We start from the raw sequence: 19404 nt of genomic DNA on the forward strand, positions 1-19404 counted from the left end.
CTGGCAGTGGGAGGAAAGTCGTCACAAAATAAGGCCTTAAGAGGCTCTTGAAGAAATCAGGTTAGAATACAAATTCCAGAGAAATCAGATTAACAGCTTCCTGGTGCTGAGGGAAACGTGCCGTGCCACGACCACGTGCGGAGGCGGCACGACCCACGTCATGCACACCCGTGAGCTCACACGCGCGCACGACCACAGGTAGATCTGACAGAGATGTGAGTGACCAGGTGGGTGGTGTCAGCATTGAGACGCCGCTGGCACCTTCGTACGGCCGTTTTGCGAAACGTTACCCCTGGGGGATCCACCTCCCTGGACCCTCTCGTACGACTAGGGGCGACTCTGCCATGATCTCAGCAGGAATTCCAGGAAAAGGAAGACGAAGCCCCTGGGCTCCCCGAGCCCGTGTTCCAGCGGGGAGTGTCTCCTCCGGGGTGTAAACTGGGCGCGGAACCCCACCTTCCAGCAGGCGTCAGGGGCGTGGACAGCGGGTAACCGGTAATAGCCCGGTTAGGGACACGGGATCAGTCCGGGTCTCGCTGGGCTGGAAATAGCCGCTCGAACTGGGTTTTAAATTGAAGGGGTTTGGGGGCACCTGGCTGGCTCAGTCGGTGAAGCATCCGGCTCTTGATTTCGGCTCAGGTCACGATCTCACGGTTCATGGGTTTGAGCCCCACGTCGGGCTCTATGCTGACAGCACGAAGCCTGCTTGGGATTCTCTCTGGCTGTCTGTCTCAAAATAAACAAATAAACTTAAACAAAAAATAAATTGAAGGGGCTTTAACAACAGCAACATTTGCAAGGTGTGGGCAAGGTCTGTGGACCTGGGGGAGGGATGGGAGGCAGCAGCAGGGGACTGTAGGGATGAGGGGACACAGGTGACATCATGGCAGGGTGTCCACATGGAGAGGACCCCAACGGGAGCTGTGACCTCAGGTAGGGGACACCGCCCGCCAGGTGGAGGTGGCCCAGCGGGGAGGGAGCAGAGAGCACCCAGCCTCCCTCCCCTCACTGTCCTGTGGTCCACGGAGCCCCCGCTGCCAGCTCCAGCCGGGAGCACAGGCCAGGGTGGGACGATGGAGTCCAGGCAGGTCGGCCGCCAAGGAAGGGAGGACTGAATCGGGAGGGGCGCGAAGAAGATGGTCGGCAGGACACCCATCCATCAGGATGATCTAAATTAAGACGCAGAGACGGGCGTGGGCATCTACTTGAGCATCGCGTCCTGGGGCCCCAGTGAGGGGGAGCACGCTGGGCAGCTGGGAAGGCAAGGGCTTGGGGCGCTCGCGGTGGGGGTGAGGGTCTCCGGGTGTGAGTCAGAGGAGCGGACCCCTCCCGGGAGTCATCGGGCTGCCTGTGGCTGAGGTCCGGGCTTTGCTGGCAGTTTGCTGCCCCACAGGTCACTTTGAGGACCAGAGCAATGCTTCTCGCTCCCTGGGGCCCCGAGGCTCCGGTTGCCGCTGTAAAGGCACTGGGGCCACGGCCGTGAGCAGCATGCACACACACAGAGCCTCGCCCGGCTTACAGCAGGCGGGGGAGAGCTCACGTAGCTGGCACAAAACAAAGCAGAGAGGAAGTTGGAGGGAGCTGCCAAAAATAATTGCCACCAACCAGGTGATTAGAGCAACAGCAACTTATTCTCTCCCAGTTTGGGAGGCCAGAAGGCCCCAATTCACGGTGTCACAGGGCCTCGCTCCAAAGGCTGGAGGGGAGGATCCTTCCCGCCTCTTCCAGGTCTTAGGGGCCCAGGCATCCCTCAGCTTGTGACCGAGTCCCTCCTCTTCTGTCCCTGTCCTCCACAGCCTCTCCTCCCCTCTGGTCTAGGGAGAGGATTCAGGGTGGTCTCCTCTGCAATTCTTAACCTAATCACATCTGCAAAGACCCTTTCTCCAAACAAGGCCCCATCCACAGGGTGCAGGGATTAGAATGTAGACATACTTTGGGGGACCATCCAGCAGCCCCCCCACCACCACCACCACGGTGGTTATAGGGAATGGGGAGCTTGGCGGAGCGGAGGAGGGAGAGAGACCATCTGGGCAGGGAGAGGCGAGGGGAGGCATCGGTGGGGTGCACCACCATCAGCCCTGTGAAGGAGCAAACCCTGAGGGCGGGGGCCAGGCCCAAGGTGAGGTGCTGCCCTCGGTCCTGTCCTTGGTCCTGCCCTCGGTCCTGTCCCCGCCTCTCATGGCCTCTCAGCCTTCTGCCCCGTTTTGCACCGTGGCTGGTTTTGATTGTCTACGCTGTGTTTACTCGTCGGATTGATTACCTCGTGTTGTATAACCTGGGCCGCCACAAGCCGCCATCTGTATTTTACAACATCCAGAAAGCCCAGGCCGGCCTCAGGTGTTGAGTCGGGAGCCTGGGTCTGTGGGAGGAAGAACTTTGCAGGCGGGGCTGCATAACCCCGGGGGGCCCAGGGCCGAAAGGAAGCACCAGGCCCCTCCCCGCTCAACAGTGATGAATTTCAAGACAGTGACACTGGGCGTTAAACCCAGCGGGACTCTTGCGACAGGGACGCCCGCTGAGTGGCAAAGGGTTAGAGAATCACCCGAGTTGATCCAAAAACAAACACAAAACCCAGACTGATCCCGGGTCCCACCCAGACCAGTGAGATCAGAAAGTCTGGGCGGCCCGGTAGCAGCATGTCTTAAGGCTCCCGGGGTCTCTTCCTTAAAGGGAACCCATCGTCTCCCACAAAGGCCTGCTTCTCCCTGGGAGGCAGTCTGCGGAGCTGCTGAGGTGAGGCGGCGCTCACCGGCCACTCTGTGCGTGCTGGAGGTGGAACTCTGGCCACACACCTCGGTGCCCTGGGGACAGCCAGGGCTGGGAGCTCAGGGGCCAGGTGAGGGCGTTGCAGCTGTTAACGGAGGTGACATTCTTCAGACGCGCCCGCTGCTGACGGCTCCCGGGGGGCCCTGTCAGTGTTGGCTGTCCTTACCAGGCACCCTGGGCCAGCACAGCGCCCGCACGGCACGGTGTCCTGCAAATTCTTGTGAGCGTACAAGTCCGGGGTACGAGAAGGGAGGAACGCCGTTGTCCGAGGCGTGCGGCATCCCTGGGGTCTTTTCCTGACTCCCCATTTGGGCTTCCTGCGAACAGCAAGGACCAGCTTGAGCCTTTGCCTAAACTAAACAGCCCCCCTCTCCAGCTCCCACCCCAGGAAAATATACCCTACACACACACAGCCTACACACACACACACACACACACACACACACACACACACACACGTTCATTTTCTTGGCTCTTCATTCTCCTTTTACAGTTCCTCCAGTCCTGATCCTAAGACTCCCTTGATTTTGCTCCGGGCCCAAAGCAGAGCACTGAAGGCACACACCTTCTCTTGCTGCAGTGGGTCAGCGGTGGCTGAGGGTCAGTTCAACACTGGGCTCCCACCAAGCTGGGACCCCCAGGGAGGCACAGAAGAGTCAGAGATACGGATGGAGTCCACCCTGCCAGGAGCCAGAAATGTGATTTAGAGGAAGGGGCCATGGTCTGTGTAGTCGAGGAGAAGGGGCATGTGGTCTAGAGGTGGACGGTCTGGCTTCAGAACCCGGGCACCACCGTTCACCGGCAGCGTGAACCCGGGCAGTTACTTAACCCTTGCTATGCGTGGCTTCCTCATCTGTAACCTGGGGATGGTGCGAGTGCCTTCCTGTCTGTGGCTGTCGGGAGGACGGGATTAATGTTAATATTAATGAAGATGGACAGGGGTGCCTGGGTGGCTCGGCTGCTTACGTGTCCGACTTCGGGTCAGGTCATGATCTCACGGTCCGTGGGTTTGAGCCCCGCGTCCGGCTCTGTGCTGACGGCTCAGAGCCTGGAGCCTGCTTCGGATTCTGTGTTTCCTTCTCTCTCTGCTCCTACCCCGCTCATGCTCTGTCTTACTCTGTCTCTCAAAAATAAATAAATGTCATAAAAAAATTTTTTAATAAAAATTTAAACATAATAAAGATGCACAGGTCCAGGAATTTAGTAGATGTTCAGCGAAGCTTTTCCGGGCCCCTGAAGTTGCTTACGGTCTAATAGGAACAGGATGCCCGCGGAGGACCGAGTAAGTTGGGGTGAATCTAGGGGAAGGGTCGGGTGGGGATTTCAGACACTCGGTGTCATGGAACCTCAGAGAAATCAGAGCCCCCCTTCTCACCCCAACTGTGGTGAGTGATTCCTTTTCCCTTTACCACCCTGAAAGCGGAATTATATTACAATTCCAATATATCGCGTTTATTTTTGAAAATTTACATATTCCTCAACTAACGCCGTTTGTTACAGGACAATTGGAACATACAGATAAAAAAAAAAAAGAGGAGGCCAAAAACCCACCGTGTTCCACCAGCCGGAGATGACAGTGAACATTTTGGTCAATGTCCATCCAGGTTTTCTTACTTAAAACACAGAAATGGGATCGCCGGCCTTCTCACCCACTCGCCTGGCTTCCGCCCTCCCCCGGTCACTGACCACCACCCCCATCCCCGCCTTGTCCAGGTCACCAGTTACCTCGAGGTGACGATTTCTGTGGCCACTTGGCTGATTTCACAGCCACCCTGTTGTGATGACACTGCAGTGAGCATCCTTCTCGCTAAAATTTGCATCTTCTTTATATGCAAACAGATTTTTAAGTTAACCCCGCCCCCAAACGTATCAAACCCTAAAACTGTGGAACTAGCAAGGACCTACCTGATCCCCACCTCTGCACCGTCTTCCCCCTCGGGAAGCCAGTGCCCCATCAGGACAGACTGGTGATATGGCAGACAGCACCCCCCACCCCCACCCCGGGTGGGACTCCTCTTGCCCAGGAAATAGGATGGTTCTAGACACACACTGCACAGCCACACGTGGCTACTGAGCCCTGGCAGTGTGGCTGGTCTGAACTGAGATGTGCTGCCGTATTTTGAAGAGTTAGTATAAAGGAACTTTAAATATCTCCATCTTCACATTAACTACAGGATAACGCGTTGGATATATTGGGTTAAGGTATTTTAAAATCAGTTCCGCCTGTTTCTTTCTACATCTTTTTTAACGCGGTCGCTAGAAAATTTCAAATTACATGTGTGGCTTGAGTTATATTTGCATTGGACGCCGCTGGCCAAAACACGCCCCCTTTTCACACCCGCGAAATTATTTATGCCTGTCAACGAACGTTGTGTTTGCTTCATTTCACCACCCTGACAGGTGAAAATTTCTCGTCTTCGTCTTGTAGATAAAAATGGGTCCCTTGGGGCACGTGGGTGGCTCAGTCGGTTAAGCGTCGACTCTTGATTTGGGCTCAGGCCACGATCCCAGGGTTGTGGGACCGAGCCCGGCTCAGCGTGGGCCCTGCTTAAGATTCTCTCTCCCCCTACCCCGTCCCCCTCCTCTGCTAGCTCTCTCTCTCTCTCTCTCTCTCTCTCTCTCTCTCTCAAATACAGAGATAAAATTGAAACAAATGTACCCCTTGGAGAGATGTGACATTTGCCCGAGATCACAGCGTGCTGAAAAGAGCGTGCTCTAGAACCGGACCTCCGTGCAAGGCCAGGGCGTGTGCCCCGCGCTCCTTGGAAGCCCACCTGCCTGGACTGCGGGTCCAGTCTCCCATCCTGCTCGCTCTGGGCCTGCGAGGCTTTGCGCCACACTCAGCCCTGCGTCCCTGAGGGAGTCTGGACTTCCGGGGGACTCGGCTCTGATCCCGTAGGCCTCAGGGAGCCAGGACAACTGGGGAGAGAGAACTGAGCCCTCCCTGCTCCGCAGCCCTGCCCTCCCTTGCCTTCCCCGTGCCCTTCCCTGTCCTGCAGCCCTGCCCTCCCCTGCCCTGCAGCCCTGCAGCACTGCCCTCCCCCTGCCCTCCCCTGCCCTCCCCTGCCCTGCAGCCCTGCAGCACTGCCCTCCCCCTCCCCTCCCCTCCCCTGCCCTCCCCTGCCCTCCCCTGCAGTGCAGCCCTGCAGCCCTGCAGCTGCCCCCTCCCCTTCACCACCAAGAAGAACACAGAGCAGAAGGGAGGGTGCCACACTGTCTTGCTGGGTCCTGTTCCCGCTAGGGTGACTGTTGACAGGAACACGTCACCCGAGAAGACAGATGCTGGCCTGGTCCTCAGGCCTCAGTGCCAGAGGCAGCCCTGGGAGGCCTCTTCTCTGTAAATTACTGCATTTATTTAGCCCTTGAAGGTTTTATACGGAGCCTGCTAGGCCACAGAGGTGGGGCATCCGGTCCCCCCTGACGGCCACACCATCCTCTCTGTCACAGGGACACTGGAACCAGCCTGGCTCAGACCCACCCCCTCTGGCCATTTCTGTATGTATTAGAGGCACTTGTCAGTCGTGCTCAGATGTGGTTCTAATCGTCTGTTTCGCATTATCGACGGCAACGTAGTGAGTTGGTGAAACCGCACAGGCTCGGGGGGCCCTCGGTCGGCCTCTGACGGCCCCCCCACGCGCCTCCTGGATGGGACCTCACAGCTCGTCATTATGAGGCACCACCACACGCCTGGCACGGGGCTTGGGGCAGCCAGTCAACTAGACGTAGCTGCGTCGTTTCCTCAGGGAGGAAACTGAGGCGGGAGGGGCGGAGGCATAGCCAGGAGGTGGAGGCATCAGAACGTTAAGGGGGCTGTGGCCTGCCAAGGGTCTCAAATAGACCGCCGGCCAGGTGACAGCACGGGAGTGCCACGCTGGGATTGTTACGTGGACCAAGAAGGCAGGACGGCGCCTCGGGAAGATGCTGTTGGAATAAGCCGTTATCTCTCCCTCTGTACACAGATCGGACCCCCCCCCCCCCGCCCTGCTGGTGGGAACGTGGAAGGGGCGGGGCTGTGGAAAACCGTCCGACAGCTCCTCAGAAAGTTAAATCCGGAGTGTCCGTGAGATCCGCAATCCCACTGCTGCGGACGTAACCCAAAGCTGCGAACAGTGCAAGTGTCCGTCAGCGGGGACTGGATGGACAGACCGCGGTCCGTCCAGGTGGTGGCCTATCGCCCAGCCGTACGAGCCCCGGGCACGGCAGGCAGCAGCTGGGAATGGTGATGCGGGGGGCAGGGAGACACAAAGGCTGGCAAGCTGTGGGGCTCCGCTTCCGTGAAATATCCCAAAGAGGCAAGTGAGGGAGACGGAGGGCGGATGTGTGGTTCCAGGCCAGCCTACAGAGAACGGGGAGTGCGAACGGGCCTGGTGTCTTTGGGGACGACAGAGATGTCGGGGGACCACACAGAGGTGGCGACTGCACGATGCCGTGAATGTGCCGAATGTCATGGGTTCGGACCCTTCAAAGGGTCCATTTCTTGTGTTTGCTTTTTAAAAGGGGCAGGCTCCTTACGGCAAGCTTCTTTCAGCCACAGGGGGTGAGTTTGCAAGCCATCCTTCCCACCTACAATCTCACGAGAAGTCTCTGTGCCCCCTTCCTCCGGCTCCAGTTTCCCCGGGGCTGGCCTCTCCATCAAATTCCCCACAGGCAGCCACGAATGACAGCTGTTCAGAGGGGTGGCCCCTGTCCCCACGCCTGAGCTCTGCAAAGGGAATTGATGCTCTCACAGACGGAGAGCCGGCTCCTCCATTTCCATAACACCCCGCAGTTGCTGTCTCCCAGTGTGGTAGCTAATGGACCAGATGAAGGTGTTTAGAAGTGAAGTCAGGTGTCTCAGAACCACAGTGGTGACTCCAAGTCCTGACTCCTTAAATTAGCAAAAACAAAAAACAAAAAAACAAGGCAAAGGCCTGAACACCAAGGTGGAAAGATACAGGCGCTCGTGGGCACAGCTGGGGGACGGGTCCGTGAACTTACAGCCTCTCCACGCGGTGACTTGTCAGTGTACACACAGGAGCTTAGAAGCGTCCACACCTTCTGAGCTGTGGCTCCCGCACCGGGAAGTTACCGCAGGAAACAAACACACGCGACTCGCGTCCAAGGATTTGCATCCGCATCCTCGTGTACGAAGGTGCCCGTCCAGGAGCAGCCCCCACGTCGGTCAGGAGTAGGACGGGCTGCGTCCTGTCTTGGCTTTTCTGCTCACTCTGCAGAAGCATCTTCTTTGTTGTCCACAACAGGGTTCGGTTTTTCAGTTTTAAAACATACGTGTTCCGGGGCGCCTGGGCGGCTCAGTCGGTTGAGCGTCCGACTTGGGCTCAGGTCCCGATCTCGCGGTTCTGGGGTTCGAGCCCCGCATCGGGCTCTGTGCTGACGGCTCGGAGCCTGGAGCCTGTTTCAGATTCTGTGTCTCCCTCTCTCTCTGCCCCTCCCCCACTCGTGCGCGCTCTCTCTCTCTCTCTCTCTCTCTCTCTCAAAAATAAATAAACGTTAAAAGACAATTATTTTTAAATATACGTGTTCCCAAATGATATTTTAAAGGAACAGAAACATTTCATGATACAGTGGTTATGGGGAAAACAGGATCTAAAATTATATCATTCTAACTGTGTTATACACATGTACATAAATGGAGAGAAAGAGAGAGAAAATATAGCAAAATGCGTAAAGTGGCTAATCCCCAAATGGCAGGGTTATGGATAATCAAGAAATTATTCCTTAAGTGTTTCCCTTTCTTAATCAACTTTCTATACTGAATGTTTTGTTTTATAATAAACATACGACACTTACTTTACAATAGGAAGAAGTGTGGTGGTTTTCAGATCCCCCACTCGTCAGGAATTGAAACGGCAAATATAAGAAAAGGCATGAGGGGCAAGTACGTCTAGGATTATCGCTTAAGGGGCTGTTGACACTACGAGATCCCATGCCCCGCTTCCTCCTCCAAGGAGGCAGGGGTGGGGTGTGGAGATCCCTCGGGTTTGGTAGGCTTGCTAGGGGGAGACTGGGTCTCAGACCTGGTGCTGAGGAGGGCGGCCTCCCCTGTGAACCGGAGGAACCCGCGGCCCCCAGTCCCAGCAGGGCTCTGGGGCCCAGGCCCAGAACAATGGAAGGTGTTAAATGTCTGTTATTCCAAGCGAGCCGAATTAGCCGACTTCAGGGTACTTAAGACCCGTGCCACCCTCCAGAGAGCCCTCCTCCTTCAAGTGCCGCAAAGCAAACCTCTTATTGGCGATGCTCTAACTGTTGAAAGATCACAGGCCCTTTATAGGGCCTGACAAACCCCAGAGACCCCGGAGGGAGGGCGGCAGTGAGACTCCCAGAACGGTCAGGTCAGCGACACAGGCTGGAGGGGCAGGGGGAGGCTTCCCCGGGTAGGAGAGGGAGCACAGCCCCAGCCACCGTGCTGAGACCCCCCTGGACACCAAGGGCCGGACTCTCGACAGGTCTCGGGTTGCCCTGATCTCACCACACCCTGCAGGTCGGGAGTACTGAGCCCAGTTTATAGGTGTTTTTAAAAGGGAGCTCATGTGGCCCCGTGAGGAAGCATCAGTCACTCACCCATCCGTTCAAAACTATGTACTAAGGCCGGACGTGACAGGCCCTGTTCTCCACGCAGGGGATACAGCAGCGAACGCCACGGGCAAATCTCTGACCTCCCGCAACTTGCGTCTCTGGGGGAGCGTGAACAGACCCGCAAACGTCAGGTCATGTTAAGGAAAAGGAGGGCAGGGCGAGGGGTACCGAGTGGAGGGCCATGGGGTCTGAGCAGACACCTCACTTTCCTGGGAGCCCTGCTCCCCTTTGGCCTGAATAACACGGTCGGCTGTGCTGACGTCACATCCCGGTTGTGACCTCATGCCGAAGCTATGCAGGGCGTCACCACTGAGGGAAACTGGCCGGAAGGTATACAGGGATCTTCCCAAATTATTCCTTACAACTGTGTGTGTGTCTGTAATGATCCCCAAATTAAAAGTGTTTTAAAAACCAAATAATGATCAACCTCCCCCCCCCCCCCCCCCAGTAATAATCTTAGCTCCCATCTGTCAAGTGTATGGAGAGACTATAGAGGCTGACGGCCCTCAGCCAGACCGCCTGGGTTCCAATGTCCGTTCCACGTGTGGGTAAACTCCTAACTGCTCCGTGCCTCAGTATTTGCATCTGAAAAATGCGTCCTAGGTGGTCCCTACCTCCTCTGGTTGGTGCCAGGATGAGCTATTTCTGGGCCGGTGCCCCATTTGGGCTGTTTGTTTCTTATTGTTGTGACTCTGCGGAAGGTTCTGGAAGGCTCTGGGCTGGCCCTTTACAAGCATGGATCATTGCCTCACGTAATTCTCACAGCCACACTTCAGAGGCAGGAGGAGCCCCCTTTTACAGCCTGGAGATGGGAGGGGGGTCCCAGAGCTGAGGTCAGGTGGGCAGGGCTTAGAGGGCATAGGGGAGGCTCCTGGGCCTACCGAGTAGAGGGGGGGCCTGGCCTCTGGGGTCAGAGGCTGCGGGAGGCAGTTTGGCCGGGCCCTGGCTCTGCAGAAGCCACAGCCCCATGGAGAAGCCGGGACAGGGCTGGCTCCCATCTCCTCGTAGGGAGGGGCCGCGTGCCTCCTTCCCGAGCCTGCCTCACTCTCCTTCTGTGTCAAGCCCCGAGGTTTGTCTCGGCAAAGAGAGGCTTGGCATTTCCAGAAAGGGTTCTTCCTTCCCTGAGAACAAACAGACCCCAGCCCGTCACCAGCCCCACGGGAGGCCCGACGGAGGAGGAAGGTGGCCGCGCGTTCCTGCCTGTGGAGGGCAGGCTGCGCGTGTGCGGGGCCACCCCAGCTGAGCCCCACCTTGTGGGGCAGCAAACGGAGGCCCTCAGAGGCAAGAGCGCCCCACGGAGAGGAGCAGAGCTGGTGGGGCCAACCTGCTGCTTTGACACCGTCCGAGGGGTTCTCCGAGATAACATTCCATCTTCCGGCTGCGGCGCCCGCCTCTCTTCCCCGCACTGCCGACGGGGTTCCCACCCCAGCTCTGGCACAAACTACCTGTGTGCTTCAGGGCAGTCACCTCCACTTACCCCATCTGCGAAATGGGCACAAAGTAACACGCGCCCCATAGGGTGTTGCCATGAATGAGGCCGCGTGAGGCTCCCCGACGGTGTCTGGACTTCTCGATACTCTACGCGAAGTCTCATGAAGGAGGCTTGCGATTTACAAGGGACCAACGGAACATGAGGGTTACTTAGCACAGGTAATTGGGCTGTACGTTCCAGTTCATCAAGATGTGCTTTTTTTTTTTTCCCAGACGAATTTAAAATTTTGTTTTTATTTTGTCCTGCTACCTTTACCAAGGAAGAGGGAGCCACGCGAAGATTCGAGAGAGCTTTGTGGAAGTCCCACTCTGGGCTCAGAACCTGTCTGTTCTTTCAGTTTGGACGCTAGGCCCTGGGCCAGGAGTGGGGTGTGCAAGTTAACGAGGGGCCCCTCGGTCGCCCAGATGCCCAGCCCAGTGTGCACGCCGCGGGCATCCTTACCGATGCTGCATCCCTGGACCAGGGCTGGCCCACCATGCACACAGCGTCTCCAGTGCGCGAGTTACCAACAGCCAAGCCTCTGCCGTGTCCAGTTAGACGAGAGGAAGCTCACAGAAGAAGTCTGCACCTGGAAGTTTAGGGTCAGGACAGCGGTCTCAGTCCCTGACTGTTCACGGAACCCCTGGGAGCCAGTAAAAACATTGGTGGGGACCCCCGCCCAGCCTAAGGCCTCCCCGATCTCTGGGGGTGGTGCCAGGCTTCCGCACCGTCAAAGCTTTCTGGGGGACCATCAGGGACAGTCAGGGTTGAGAGCCGCCAGGGGGCGGGGTGGGAGGCTTAGGGTGGGAGCAGCAGGGGACGAGCTGCGGCCAGACGGTGAAGGGGAGGGTGATGCGGGGTCCCCCTGCCCCTAGTGGACTTTCCTCCTTCTGCTCCTCGCCACACGTCCCTGACCCCACAGCTTTCTTCTCCCCTCCCGCCCGGCCCATCCGTCACCCCCTCCCCCCACCGTGTCCCAGGCCGGTCACACGTCCAGTCTTGCAGATGGTGCCTCTCCAGACCCCCGGGCTTCCTGCTTTGACGCTCGGGGGGTGGAGGGGCTGCCTCTGCCCTGCTGGGAGCGACGGCCAGGCTCCCCAGCCGCTCTCACTGACCCAGCCGGAGCGGCACGTGGGGTTCTTCCACAGCAGCCCTGCTCCAACGCTGGCCTCGGTCCCCTGGGCCCCTGCCCGTCCACCCAGAGTCCAGGCCACCCTCTGAGCGCCTCCCCACCAACGCATTCCCAGCTGTCCCGTCCCCTCTGGCCTGACGAGGGCTCCGGAAAGCTGAGCACAGAAGCCGCTGTCGGGCTGCCCGCCGTCCTGCCCTGAGGCTCCGTGGCCGTCGCCGGGGCCACCGTCCCTGCGGGCAGCATGCACAGGTGTCCGCTAAGAAGGGGGCAGCGGCACCTGTCCGGGAACAGGCACGGCAGCCGGGGGTGCCGGACCGCTCCCACGGTCTCGGCACCAAGGCTTTGCTGCCGCATTGCCGGACGTTTTCCTTCACCGCCTACGCTGCTGCCCAGGGTGACTTGACGGGAAGGGTCAGGCCGTGGGTCTGAGCCGAAAAGTAGACGGCCCGTCTGTCCGTGTTGGGGATAAAGGGAATCAGATTTCCTGAGGAAGGGCCCTGGGCGACATGGGGTTTTTAGGAAGGGAATCCATAGGGTCTGACGATGCACGTGACTGCATCTCAGGCAGGTGAATCAGACGGGGGCTGTGGGTCCCGGGTGCCCCGTCCGATCCGTGTCCAGTCCATTGACAACGAAAACCCTTAAGTGAATATAAAGATCACTTTGGGGGTGAGGGAAGAAAGACAAGGCGTAACTCCCCCGCCCAGGCGCATGGGTCTACTGGGGCGCGGGAGGGACTCAGCCTGCTCTCTGAGGTCCGGCTTCGAGCTGGTTCCGGGTGCTCCTGCCCGCGGGTCAGGAGACTTTAACGAGCTAGACGGTGGTCGCTGAGAAGTGCAAAGACTCTCAGCGAGGGGGACGAGCCTCAGCGCGTCACCAGCCCCCACCCTTCTCACAGAAGGAGAAAACGTGGCCCGGAGGGAAAGACGCGCCCGTGGTCACACACACCCAACTCCCCTCCCGACCCTCTGCGGAGACCCCAGACCCGGCTCTGAATTGGCCGGCACACGCACACAGACCTGGCGTCTGTCATGAGCGAGCAAATGTGGGGAAGGGGCGGGATCTTATATTCCCAATGATTTTTTTTTTCATTTGAACGTAGACATCTGGCGTCCTCTAAATACATCAGAAAAACGTAAATCGTGTAAAACCCATCAGAGAGTGGTTTTAGGTTTGGCGGGAGCACGGGTCAGCGGCTGCCCGCTGCACCGTGGTGGGAAAACGTGGCTGTGCACACGGGTGATCTCGCCCGTGGCCCATCACCCCCGTCACCAAGGTGGCCAGGCTACACTTTGTCTGATGCATCCACGTGAAAACGTGGGCCAGCGGCCTCACGCGCATTGTGTTGCATTAACCGTTTTCAACAGCTACCTAAAACCTTTCCTGCTTTCGTTTTAGGACGACAGGGCGGCGGGCAGGGGAGGGGGGTGGGGACACCAGTTCGTGGAGGAACAGCGTGCTTCTGTCTGAAGAACACAAATCCCGGGCACACCAATTAAGCCTCAAGACATGCACCCAGCCAGATTTCTAGTCCCACGTCTAAAACCCTCCTCAAAAGACATTTTCTGTTTGAGACATATTAAACAAGCTTTATTTAATAATGCTCGACTTGACTTATCCAGTTTAAATATTTGCTCTGATCAGCAACCATCTGATCCTGGCTTCCTTCGTTCCTGGCTGAGGAATAATTTCTCCGGGTTATTTTTCTTTGGTGCAAAGTTGATCCCAGAGGCAGGGGAACTGCTCTCGGGTTCCCTCCGCGTCTCTGGTCCGGGCCGTGGGGAGAAAGGAACAGAGCCATAAAAAGCCTACGCCCCAGGCCGCTTTTACAAAGCGGACAACTGTGCCGTTGACGGAGGAACATGTCGTTTAAAAGACTCCCCCTAAGCAGCTAATTATAAGGAGAGATTTCTCTTCTTAAAGGAGAGCATCAGAATGTAAGGAAATTCCCAAGGAGGTGACCTTTCGGGCGATGTATTCTGTCCTCCGCCGTCCGCTTCTTCCCATTCAGGGATCTTTATAACCATCGCTTACACCAGATGCAGGGTCATCCGTCAAGGGTCGGGGATTCCAGGGTGGCACGGAGAAGATTTAACCTCTTAATTCACTATGTTTTAAAGGAGGGAAGGACACTTGGATTTCTACTAACTTTGGGGACCCTCCACAGAGACGTTTCGGTTATTACTGTGGCTATGATTCAGATTTCATTGTCAAGGTTTAAAACACAAGACTTTTGTTTGTTTGTTTCTTAGGTTTTACCTTTGCACACTGCCTTTGAAAATAGCCACCTTGACGCCCGTGGGCCTGGCCATCCGTAACGACACAGACCTCTGACTGTGCTCCAGATACCAGCCCAGGGTAAGCCGGCCAGCGGCGAGGGCAGTCGGTTATCTGCATGGCCTCTGCGAAGGGGCTCTGCTCCCATCCCGGGAGGGGTCTTTCTCGGTGAGAGGGACGTTTGTGATTGCGGGCCAGCGCCTGGTTTATGGACCCCGGCCGGGTGGGAGGGTGCCGCCCGCCAGCCCGCGGCCTGCGCCGGCCTGAAGTGTTTACCGCTGGGGTGATTTACATCGTCCAGGTGTTCGTTTGGGAAACATCTCAGCTCAGCTGACACGGCGATTGCCCTGCATTTGCAGACTTTGGCATTTTTCTGTTCCTGGCGATCCAGGGCCCAGAGAGACGGTCAAAAAAAAAAAAAAAAGTACTGAGCCAAAGTGGGTCGTCTCCTGTGATGGTCACACAGGCCGGCCGAGGAAGCCCCAACCCCATGCCCTGCGTCCTGCCCCACGCGGGAAATTTCCCGGCACGGAGTCTGTGCCCCCTCATCAGAGTAATGTCTTCTTCTGTCCGTTGGCTCTTTGGCCTCTTGGACGCTGCGTAGATGTCGTCCCAGGCTTCCTCTCTGCCCTTTTCAGCCCCCCGGTGCTTGGCCAAAGGGCCCCTGAAGCTGTTCTTTTCTTGGGCGAGATTCCGGGACCTTGGGTATGGCAGGCACATTCTGGAGAGCGAGCCGGGGTTGGTGGGGGTTTGCTCTGCGTGGACCAGCCTCGGCTAGGGTGCTTACACTTTGAGGGACCCACTCGACAGAAGGTTCTGCCGCTTTCCTCGATTTCTGCTCACAGTCAGTGCCGGCGCGATTGTTAGTGTTTGTCCCTGGGTTCGTGCCAGGAGGTCCTAACACCCATCCTGGAGCAGCCGTGATTAAAACATGCCCCAAGCAATCAAAACGGCTTTTTTGTTGGCCAAAAAAATACGTATTTTGTGTTTAATCCGATCCCTCCCATCCTCACTGAAAGGAGCCTGGACATCGATTACGCGTCTATTTTTACACCTCTACTCCTCTTTTCTCCAGCCACTTCTGATAAGTCTGGTGAAAAAGGAAACAGCTGTATTTTTGCCTCATAGGATATTATATCAATGTATACATTGGGGTGGAGGCAGGCAAGGATGCTCGCAAAGGAGTTGAGAATGATTCTTTGCCTACGTTTTAATTTTCACAAACACCCTTCTCGCCGATTCAGGGATACTGGGCTGCTTTCAAGAGCTCATTTCAATTTCCCGTTTCTCTCTCCTTGACAAAAACGTCTCCAGAAGCCACAGTCTTCCTCCCTACACAATCTGCAGACAGAAAACGTCGGGTCAAACACAGACGGATAAAGAGTAGGGGCCGTCAGACCCAGGTTTCACAAATGATACAATTCCTTCTGTTTTGAGTCCTACATTTAAAACAGCCTTTTCAGCCAGTGATTCGCACACTAACAAATTCACCAAAAAAGCATTCAAACTTCCCGTTTGTGCTCCTTTCTCCCGGATTGTAAATACGTGAACCTCCCACCACAGAGAAGTATCATCATTTTGCCACACTAAACGGCCACGTTTTCACCAGCAGCGAGACTGTTTGAAGTGATCGGCCCTGGGGCGAGAAAAAGAAAATTCCAGCAATAAAACAAAAATCTTGATTTCTAAACATCAGGCCGAAATCCTTTCAAGTGACCGTGGACTCCCCGGGAAAATGGTTTTTCTCTGTTATCGTTCACAGCCCAGTATCGAGACGCGCCGTGGAAAATGTCGTGCTGGTTCGAAGAAAAAGATCCCGTGTTTGAAAAGAACAGCTTTTGCCTTTGCTGCAGATTTCCTAACTGTGTGTCTTTGTAAACCTCTGTCCTGAGTCTAAATAGGATGTCTCCACAGATACACGAAAATGCATGGGACCGCGGTCTGTTGTAAAGAATTGCCTGAGAAAGTTGAATTTTCAAACGCGAACACAACGTTGGCCATTGCCACCACAAGCACGGTTTCACTAAACGACCAGATTCATTTATTCTAACCTCTCCTGGAACCGTCCCAAAAAAGCAGGTGACTATTGAACAATTTTGTTTTTTCATTCTCAATTACAAGCGGGATAAAACGAACGTCATTCTATGGAGTCTGAACGTTAAAATGTAGGAGGGAGTTCGCCAGGATCTGGTAAATGGCTAAACAGATTAGTAGCCTTACTTTTTAACATATAAACATCTGAAACCCGTTTCCTGTTTAAGAAGAAGAAGAAGAAGAAGAAAAAAAAAAAAGGCTAGGTGGATGACCCCGGGTACTTTTTTTTGATTCACAAATGTGAATTGTACATCATGGCGGAAAAAAAAAATGGCCCACGCTTGGTGGTCTTTCTACAGTCTGTATATGGGAGAGAGAGGAAAAAAATACAAAAATAAACGTTACCTTCTCACTTTCGGGGTGGGCAATGCCATTTCTACAGCGGCGTCCCGGGCTCTGGTAAATGTTAAGGCTGTCACCACAGACAGAATCCCCATGGTCTGTGTGCCTCGATAGAGTCCGAAGAAAAACATTCCCTGCATTCCTGCCGGCTGGTCCTATCTCCAGGCCCCGGGCTCGGCCCTGCAGACCCGTGTCACCCTGTCAAGCGGCGTAGGACACGGTTAATCTAAACCTACGCCTTCCCCGGCCAGCCCCCGGCGGCAGGGCGAAAACCAGGACCGGTTTGCTGTGAAGGCGCCACACGCAAAGTCGAGGCTCTACCTCGAGGGTAGAGCAGCAGCTGCAATTTGTTCAGCTGAGAAGGGCTTAGAGGTTCTGGCACATTCTGACAAGATAGATTTTATAGGGTTTGCGCTAAAACTTGATATTGGAAGTTGGGATTCCAATTTTATGTCTCGAACGATAACAATAGCAGCTGGGACCTTTAAGAAATGTGTTGTATCCCTTGTATTTAAGAGTTACATAATAAAAGCTATTTATGTCAAACCCCTTATAAGGGAAAGATTTAGCCTGGATGTCAATATAACATATAATACTTTGTATATTCGGATAGGGAGAAAATCCATATCAGCACCGCAAATTATTTTCGGTCTGGAGTACCTGATATGTGGGGCCTTTAAGATTTTAAAGTAAGCATCGCCTTGCTTTAACTCGCAAATTCACTGAGTGGCGTTTTGGGGGGGAGGCGGCGGGGGGGGGGGAAGCGGGGGAGGGATACTATTTCTTTTAAAAAAAGCAGACAAGTGCTGATGAATCCTTATTTGTTTTTCCACGTCCCTCTGGTGGAAAGACACAAAGGCACGCAAACACGCTGTTGTTTGCTTTGATTTTTACGATTTCCACGGCCTGTAACACAGGCACTCGCTGGCCCCGCGTGCTGATGCCTCCCTGCTTGTCTGGAGGCAGCCGTCGCTTTGGGCAGTGACCGGCGGCCGGAATGTGTTCGTTCCGACCAGCCAGACGGTCAGCCGCTCAGAAGGAGAATCTCTCCGGGGGCTGCAACCAGACCCCGCGGCCTTCCGCAGGCGGATTTCAGCGGGGCTCAGGGTGGCCTCCTGCTGTCCCAGCGACAGCACACCCGATGGTTTCCGAGCGGGGCGATCGCACCGCCTCACCGACGGGGCTCTGGCTGACGCTGGCCGCTCGGAAATGACCACGTGGCCCCGCCAGGCGCGCTTGTTAGAAAAGCCCAGCTTCCTTCTTATCTTGTCTGCTCAGACAAAGAGCAGAGCCTGATCGAGAGGAGCAGAGAACCCCAATTAGCGAGGCCCAGAATCTTCCCCCCTCCCGGCACCCGCTCCTGTGGCTCAGCCCCGCCCTCGCTCTCGTCCGACTTTATCAGGCCAGTGTGACCGGGTTAATGAGCAGAGCCCGGCTGGGTGGTGGCGGGAACGGTCATCCGGACAGAGGCCCCGGGGACAAACGAAACCACGGCTCCTCGGACCCCACTTAAACTCGCCAAAGCCCACGCTCCGTTTCTCGTCCTGAGGCCACAAGTTGAGCGGGGGGGCCCCCAGCAGACGAGAGGTTGAACAGGGACACTCCTCAAGCCTCTCCGCTGTCGTGTGTCGGAAGCTTGCGGCTCAGCAGAAGGTATCTTCCTGTCCTTTCCTCCTTCCCTCCGAGCCCCGCGCGGTGCCCTCCCCAGTTTTCCCACGGAAACCGGCACAGGACAGGGCAGGCCTTCGCAGCGTGTGGAGTTGGGCGCTGGCCCCTGGGCGGCCGTCAGGGAGCACGGGGGCCCGTGACGGGCGTCCGAGGACAGTGTGGGTGCTCAGGACACGAGCGGGCCGGCACACGGGTTCTGGAGACACGTGCTGTTTATCCACATCGCCCCTCCCCCCCCCCCCCCCCCACCGGTGACACCCTCGTCCACCATCATCACCTCCACCACGAGGAAATAGCAGGAAAGGGAGATGCGGCCGCCCCTGCGGAGGAGGCTGCTTGGTCCCCAGTGATGACCGCGTGGCTGACGGCCAGCCGCCTGGAGGCCATGCTGGATGCCAGACGTCGTGCGCCGTTGCATCAGCTTACGGAACAGCTAGTCCGACCCCCACGACAGCCCAGGGGGCAGTTTCTCATTGCCTGCACTTGGCAGAGGCAGAAAGAGGTCAGCCTCCGAAGACCAGATGGCGGGGCAGGGGCACAGTCACAGGGTCAGGAGCCAAAGCCATGCCGTCTGCCAGCGGGTCCCGGATGTAGCCTCTGTGCCGTGATATCAGGGAGAAAGCTCGGGCCACACCACCCAAGGGCAAGCCCTGGCCCGTCTCCTGGGCCTGTCACACCGCCGTCTGGAGCCTCCCGGTGCTTGCCTGCAAAGCGGGGCCGGCACTGCTGGTCCCACCTCACAGAGGTGTTCAGGATGGCAGAAGGAGACGGAAAAGCGTCCCTCACATCCGAAGTGCTCGGCAGACCCTAGGTGCTCGACCTGGGGCCTCGGCCACTTGACCAAGCCCCCTGTCCGCTCACCGAATGGGTCACAGACCACCAGGTCCGTTTCACGAATCCACCCGGGAGCTTGGGCCATGTTCTCGGACATGGGATAGCACAGCTGCTGGGGACACACAGTGGGGTCCCCCCGTGCCTGCCCCACGGAAGCCCAGGCCGGCGGCAGAAACCCTCGGTCCCGCGGGGAAGGCAGGCACAGCGCCCGGGGCCCCAGCCCTCGCCGGGAGGGACCGCGCAA

General features: G+C 56.7%; 2 long non-coding RNA genes across 2 annotated transcripts in view; one reads left to right on the top strand and one right to left on the bottom strand.

The window, feature by feature from the left end:
- The window catches only part of LOC128313314 (uncharacterized), a 196926-nt gene that overhangs the window by 92402 nt on the left and 85120 nt on the right, over nucleotides 1-19404 (top strand). The window contains exon 3 of the long non-coding RNA XR_008293834.1: nucleotides 14198-14303. This is a non-coding gene — a long non-coding RNA (uncharacterized LOC128313314). The remainder of the gene's footprint in view (nucleotides 1-14197; nucleotides 14304-19404) is intronic.
- Nucleotides 735-9757, bottom strand: LOC113604385 (uncharacterized). Its single transcript, XR_003426302.2, has 3 exons — nucleotides 8557-9757; nucleotides 3332-3446; nucleotides 735-3083 (listed from the first exon to the last, which is right to left on the bottom strand). It is a non-coding gene; the product is annotated as an uncharacterized LOC113604385 (long non-coding RNA).

The sequence above is a fragment of the Acinonyx jubatus genome, chromosome E2, assembly GCF_027475565.1.
Source record: "Acinonyx jubatus isolate Ajub_Pintada_27869175 chromosome E2, VMU_Ajub_asm_v1.0, whole genome shotgun sequence".
NCBI classification, from domain to species: Eukaryota; Metazoa; Chordata; class Mammalia; order Carnivora; family Felidae; genus Acinonyx; species Acinonyx jubatus.